This window comes from Myotis brandtii, unplaced genomic scaffold, assembly GCF_000412655.1.
Source record: "Myotis brandtii unplaced genomic scaffold, ASM41265v1 scaffold842, whole genome shotgun sequence".
In the NCBI taxonomy this organism is placed as follows: domain Eukaryota; kingdom Metazoa; phylum Chordata; class Mammalia; order Chiroptera; family Vespertilionidae; genus Myotis; species Myotis brandtii.
Genome location: NW_005371421.1, coordinates 378,938 through 386,597, shown reverse-complemented (window position 1 = coordinate 386,597; position 7,660 = coordinate 378,938). Strand labels below are relative to the sequence as shown.

General features: G+C 44.3%; 1 protein-coding gene and 1 pseudogene across 4 annotated transcripts in view; one reads left to right on the top strand and one right to left on the bottom strand.

Moving 5' to 3' along the window:
• The window catches only part of RANBP2 (RAN binding protein 2), a 99,413-nt gene that overhangs the window by 84,509 nt on the left and 7,244 nt on the right, over positions 1-7,660 (bottom strand). The gene's annotated exons all lie outside the window — the stretch shown is intronic.
• On the top strand, positions 6,371-7,592 carry LOC102264112 (annotated as a pseudogene).

Genomic DNA, 7,660 nt, shown 5'->3' with positions numbered 1-7,660 from the left:
GGGGCTTCATGGGGGACCTCAGGCCGTGCCCCCCGCCCGCAGGGCATGACAGAGGACCTCAAGGCGCGCACCCCACCCCAGGGGAACTGAGGCTGCGCCCCCAGCCCAGTGGGACTTGATGGGGGAACCTCAGGCCACGCCCCCCACCCCGGCGCGGGGCCGGGGGACCTGATGGTGCACTGGAGGTCCTGAGGCTGTGCCCCCCGCTCAGAGGGGCCTGACGGGGGACCTGAGGTTGCGCCTTCTGACCGGTGGGGCTTGATGAAGGCCATGAGGCTGCGCCCCCCTGCCCACAGGGCTTAACAAGGGTGGGGCCGTCTGGGTCTGGATCTCACCCAATGGGGGTGTGGCCAGCTGGGTCTAGGTCTCGAGCGATTTTGAGGCACCGCGGGTGTGCAGGGACTTGACTCTGGGTCCCACAGCGCACCCAAGACTCTGACAAGAGGAAGATTTTCATATACATTTTACTAATTTTCTTTCATCTCTGACACTTCTATTATAGAGAAAGAGCAAATAGCAATATTAAAATATTTCTTCTAATCAATCCCCTTTTAATGTGCATGAATTTCGTGCATCGGGCCACTAGTCTTAAGATAAACAAGTTATTAAAGACATCCTATATAATAAAAGAGAAACATGTAAATTGACTATCCCTCCACTACACCTACCAGCCAATCAGGAGTATGCAAATTAACCCAACAAAGATGGTGGGTTAATTTGCATACACAAGCGCCAGGCGGAGACAAAGCTGGAGAGCCGGCAGCTGGGGGGGACATGGCTCCCTCGGTCGCTCCCCCAAGCTGCCGGGCGGAGAGCAGAGCAGGAGAGCCAGCAGAGAGTGGAGCAGCATGGGGAACTTGGCTCCCCAAGCCGCCAGGTCATAAAGTTTTCTGTCGGACTATCAGTGTACATGTATACATTAAAAAATAAATGTATTTTTCATCATCATATACTGTGTTTTTGTCGCGTGAATGAATTTTATTATTTCTTCAAGGTTCTTCACATACGTACACCTTAAGAGATATCAAGTAGGCGTAACATGTTCTCAAAAAATTAGGGTTGGCACGCAGAAGAATTTTGAGAAAGAGATTTTGCTGGTTTTGGCACGCACTCACAAAAAGGTTGCCCACCCCTGCTTTAGAGATTGAAAGTAGTGCTTGCTCACTGCATTTTCTTTAAAGCTCCCCAGGAAAACTGAATATGCAGACATGGGTTGAGAGCCACTATTCCACATTTCTTGGATTAAAAAATAATCTCTTTACCTAATTCAGCAGTCAGCTTTTTGGGGACAAGGACATTGTTCAGGACTGTGTTTCATATCCCTAGTAGAGAGCCAGGTCATAATGAGCAGTCAATAAGTGTTGGATGAATGAAATCATGTGCTAAGTTTTCTAAGTTGCTACCCAACTTCTAGAAAAATAGCTCAGAAATTAAGCTGAACTGAAAAGTAGAAACAGCTTTAACTCAACAAAACAAAACATGAAAACTAGAGAAATCTTGTCAAAGGTCCCAACCTGTGGAGTCAGTAGGGAGTGAAGGAGGAGGCTCTAAACTCAGCACTCAAGTTTGTGAAGTTCAAAAGATTCTGGAAGTCCATCATCATCTAGAGCCAGGGAGCAGGGAGGACACAAGAGAAGACCAGGGAGCCACGTGTGTAGCTCAGAAGAGGAAATGATGACCTGAGGACCCATATCTAGGCTTAAAGGAACAGAGGTTCTCCCAGATCTAATGAATGTCCAAGAATACCTCAGGCAAGAAGCTTGAATATTAGTTTTTTTGGTTTGTTTGTTTGTTTGTTTTTGGTGTTGTTGTTGTTATTGTTAGTTTCTAACCCAAACAAGTGTAGATTAGAAATTACCTAAGCATAGGTGTTCACCAATTTAACCAGGCTAACAATGATTTATCTAGGATTACAAATTTTGTAATAAGCAGGGTTTTTTTTTGTATGTTTTGCTTTTATAGATTTGAGCTCTATTGAGGCCCAGAGAGGTTAAATTACTTACCTAAGCTAAATGGTTATGATGTGGCCTAGCTGGCATTTGAAGGGTTAATGAATGATGGAAATTCAAAACAAATGACTGCTCTGTGGGTCCACATTGTATCCCTATAACATCAAGGGTCCCTCTCTTGCCTCTCTATTCACACTCACATTTTCAAGAAGAATCCTCTGAGATAAAGATTTGAGCACTAGTTTATTATCTTAGAAACCATTTCTCTTAATAAAAACTGTATTAAAATATTGGCTCAGTTATGGTTTTTCCCCCACCTATGGGCATTTTCCACAAAAGTTCTTATAATCTGCAGTAGGTTCATCCTTAAAAATCCTCAACCTTTAGCAAATACCTTAGTACCATGTAAACAAAGATACAGAGAAAGAACAATTTCTTATAAAAAAATTAAAGTAAATTTACTTGCTTACTTTGTGCAGAAAGAACCAGAAATTACAGGCTGTGGGATTCATTCTGTGCCCTTCAGTATGTTTCATATTATGACACAGTTAGAGATTATCTATTCTTCCTTCTAGTTCAGGGGTGGGCAAACTTTTTGACTCGAGGGCCACAATGGGTTCTTAAACTGGACCGGAGGGCCGGAACAAAAGCATGGATGGAGTGTTTGTGTGAACTAATATAAATTCAAAGTAAACATCATTACAAAAAAGGGTTCGGTTTTTTTTTTTTTTTTTAGTTTTATTCATTTCAAACGGGCCGGATCCGGCCCACGGGCCATAGTTTGCCCACGGCTGCACTAGAGCAAAGCGAGCCTGGAGCAAGTTACTGTTGCAGTGGGGGATGGAGGGAAAGCAAAGGTGAGAGACATAAGTAAAATTAGAGTGTATAGGAAAAATTAAAGGGAAGATATCCTAAAACTTCCAGGAAATCTCCACCAATGAAGCAAAGAAAAAAAAAGCCTCTATTATTCTGTGAGCAACAAACCAAACTGGGTTGGGGGTCTCAGACAATTCGCTCATATGATTGCAAAGACAGACAAAACTCCTGGATTGGAGAGGGTTCAACGGAGGGCTCCCAGATTGGGGGTGGTGCAGGTCGGGCTGAGGGACCCACCCCCAGCGCACGAATCTTCGTGCACCGGGCCCCTAGTAGAACTATAAAATTTGGAAACAATAATAGATTGCAAAGACAGACAAAACTCCTGGATTGGAGAGGGTTCAACGGAGGGCTCCCAGATTGGAGAGGGTGCAGGTCGGGCTGAGGGACCCACCCCCAGCGCACGAATCTTCGTGCACCGGGCCCCTAGTAGAACTATAAAATTTGGAGGAAACAATAATCTACTGTCTCCAATCTGCTCATTTCACAAAGGAACTGAACAAGCCCAGGGAGTAAGTGCCTTGTGTCAGAATACATACATAGCTGGGAAGTAGCAGAGGCAATGCCATACAGGACAATCTCTGAATCAGTCAGTGTGCTTCTTCAAATGACATCTTATGCCACTGTAAGCAAATGCTTGAATTCACTTAAGCTACTAAGTATCAAGAATTGATGCAAGACATAAAAATAGAAGCTTTCAGACCTTGAAAGATGCCACAACTGACTCCCCTCTTCCCCACCCCCACTCTTCACACACACACCCTGCAAAAAACTGAAGTAAATGGGCTTGTTCTCAGTATAAAATGATGGACTCCAAACTTGTGGAGACCTGACAAGGGTGAGGATAAGGATAAGCAAAGTCTAGATCAGTGATTGCAAACCTGTGACACGCATGTCAGAGGTGGCACGCAAACTCATTTTGGGTGACATGCATCGACAGAGACAAAAAATTGCATAATTCAAATATTTGCCTCTCGCAACGGCCAGAGTTGGGCATCACTCGAGTAATATTATTACTCACGTTACTCATGATCAATAATACAATTCTAAAAACAAATGTAAACATGTACATCGGTGTTGCGTAGCAAAGATACATAGTGAAAACATCCAAGATACATTGTTCCAATATTGACATTAATATAAAAAGGTTAAGAATTGCACTATAGGAAACCAAGATGGCAGCATAGGTAAAGACCGGAAATTGCTGCCTCCAACAACAACTTCAAAAATACAACGAAAAGACAAAACGGACATCATCCAGAACTACAGGAAGGCTGGCTGAGTGGAAATTCTACAACTAGAAGGAAAGAGAAAAGCACACCGAGACTCAGAGGAGCTGCGGAAGTAAAGTGCAGAGGTGCGGAGGCTCGAGCGTGCACGCGGAAAGGGGCTGGCACCTGAGGACGCGGCTTTCTTTTTGAATCGGGAGGGAATCACAAGCTCCCGGCTGCTCTCAACTCCAGTTCCAGGTGAGTCTCTGGGGACCCAGGACTCGTACGGGAAGAAACTGGACTGTCTGGCAACAGGCAGAACTCGGGACTTGAGGGCGGCTTTCCCTCAGAGGTGCTTGCAGCAATTACCGGGACACTGAGACGCAGGGCCCCTGAGGGCAGGGATGAGGATCAGCCATAGCTGCTTGCTCCGCCCTGTTGATTCCGAGACCCCGCCCCACCCAGGCTGCTGCAGAAGCTTTTGCATATGAATGCCCTGGCGCCCAAGCCCTGCGCAGAGCCATTTGCCAGATCGCCTCAGGCAAAGGCTAGATTAGCACCTCCCCAGAGGACAGAAGTTTTCCGCGGCAGACACAGCTGATTCACACAGCCAGTCGGCCTGGTGGTCAAATCCCTCTAGTATTAACTACAACAATCAAGGCTCAACTAGAACAAGACTGCGCACAAAGACCACTAGGGGGTGCACCAAGAAAGCATAAAAAATGCGGAGACAAAAAAACATGACAGAAATGGAGGATATAGAGCTAAAAATCGCAATTTTGAGGGCTTGCAAAAATGTGCTAGAAGCTGCCAATAAACTTGAGTAGAGACTCACGAAAACTAATGAGACCCTCGATGCTATTATAAAGAACCAACTAGAAATTAAGCTTACACTGACTGAAATAAAGAATATTATACAGACTCCCAACAGCAGACCAGATGATCGCAAGAATCAGGTCAAAGATTTGAAATACGAAGAAGCAAAAAACACCCAACCGGAAAAGCAAAATGAAAAAAGAATCCAAAAATACGAAGATAGTGTAAGGAGCCTCTGGGACAACTTCAAGCGTACCAACATCAGAATTATAGGGGTACCAGAAGAAGAGAGAGGGCAAGATATTGAAAACCTATTTGAAGAAATAATGACAGAAAACTTCCCCTACCTGGTGAAAGAAATAGACTTCCAAGTCCAGGAAGTGCAGAGAACCCCAAACAAAAGGAATCCAAAGAGGACCACACCAAGACACATCATAATTAAAATGCCAAGAGCAAAAGACAAAGAGAGAATCTTAAAAGCAGCAAGAGAAAAAAAGTCAGTTACCTATAAGGGAGTACCCATACGACTGTCAGCTGATTTCTCAACAGAAACCATGCAGGCCAGAAGAGAGTGGCAAGAAATATTCAAAGTGATGAATAGCAAGAACCTACAACCAAGATTACTTTATCCAGCAAAGCTATCATTCAGAATTGAAGGTCAGATAAAGAGCTTCACAGATAAGAAAAAGCTAAAGGAGTTCATCACCACCAAACCAGCATTATATGAAATGCTGAAAGGTATTCTTTAAGAAGAGGAAGAAGAGAAAGGTAAAAATTATGAACAGCAAATACATATCTATCAACAAGTGAATCTAAAAATCAAGTGAATAAAAAATCTGATAAACAGAGTAAACTGGTGAATATAATAGAACCAGGGGCATGGAAAGGGGGTGGACTGACAATTCTTGGGGGGAAAGGGGTGTGGGGGTGCAGGAAGAGACTGGACAAAAATCGTACACCTGTGGATGAGGACAGTGGGAGGGTTAAGGGCAGAGGGTGGGGTGGGAACTGGGTGGAGGAGAGCTATGGGGGGAAAAAAAGAGGAACACCTGTAATAATCTGAACAATAAAGATTTAATTAAAAAAGAATTGCACTATAAAGAGATTAATCTTTACTCATGACATTTTATTTTTACTGGAGTGACAAAATGCCCAATTCTGGAAACGGCCTCGCTATTGTCAACATGTGCCTCGGGTAAGCTTCCCGTGCGTTCGGGTGCATTCGCAAAGGGATGCACTTGATCGCCATGTTCGTTAGGAGACAGGAGTGGGAGGGTTAGAAGAAAAAGATATACAGTGCAACAGTGCTGGACGAGACATTCTGCGTGTCGGATAATTGATTACAGCACCATATATTTGTTGGCTATACATACTACCTTTGAATTGGTTTGCACCAGGAGTCAGTGCAACAACACTGCAAAAAGTTAATAGGTAAGAAACCTATCAACCTTTTATAAAAAACGCCGTGATTTATATTTATTTATTTATTGTTGATTCTATCACGTCAGAAAGTTCCCTATGCTGCAGCATTTCCGATTTCAAGCTGGTAATGTGAGCTATTTAAAGGAGACTTCCTCCATCTTTCTTCTTATCTGTTTTGTGTGTGTTTTTAACCGGGATATGACGCACTAAAGGACCCGATGGAAATAGAACTGAAAGCGTTCTAAAATGGCGAACCCACAGTGAAGGATGCCCACAGCATTCACGGCACCAACCCGCAGTATCTGCTGGAGAAGATCATTTGGACTCGAATCTATGAGTCCAAGTACTGGAAAGAGGAGTGCTTTGGACTTACGGCTGAACTTGTAGTTGATAAAGCCATGGAGTCAAGGTTTGTCGGTGGCGTCTATGGTGGCAACATAAAGCCAACTCCCTTTCTGTGTTTGACATTGAAGATGCTTCAGATTCAACCAGAGAAGGATATCATTGTTGAGTTTATAAAAAATGAAGATTTCAAGTATGTACGCATGTTGGGAGCACTTTATATGAGGCTGACAGGCACTGCAATTAATTGCTACAAATACTTGGAGCCTCTGTACAATGATTATAGAAAAATTAAGAGCCAGAACTGAAATGGAGAGCTTGAACTGATGCACGTAGATGAGTTCATTGATGAACTACTACACAGTGAGAGAGTCTGTGATATCATTCTGCCCTGGCTACAGAAACGCTATGTGCTAGAGGAAGCTGAGCAATTGGAGCCTCGGGTTAGCGCTCTAGAAGAGGACATGGATGATGTCCAGTCCAGTGAGGAAGAGGAAGAGGAAGAGGAAGAAGAGGACGAGAAGTTGGAGAGAGTACCATCACCTGATCACCGCCGGAGAAGCTACCAAGACTTGGACAAGCCCCGTCGCTCTCCCACGCTGCGCTACAGGAGAAGTGGGAGCCGGTCTCCCAGAAGGCAGAGTCGGTCTCCAAAAAGGAGGAGCCCTTCCCCTCGCCGAGAGAGGCATCGGAGCAAGAATCCAAGACGTCACCGCAGCAGGTCCCGAGATAGACGGCACAGATCCCGTTCCAAGTCCCCAGGTCATCACCATAGTATAGACACAGGAGCCACTCAAAATCTCCTGAAAGATCTAAGAAAAGCCACAAGAAGAGCCGGAGAGGAAATGAGTAATGGACTCAGTTTAGGTTTAGTCCAAAGAGCCTCCTGCAAATATGAAGTCATCTCTCTATGTGGAAGGACTAAGATCTACTCCCACGGCAGCTATAAGAATATTTTAGGGTGTTTTTGTTTTTTAACCTTACAGTAGAGTAGTGACCTTGGAATGGAGATAACAAACGCCCTAACCTTTGGAATAGAATGGA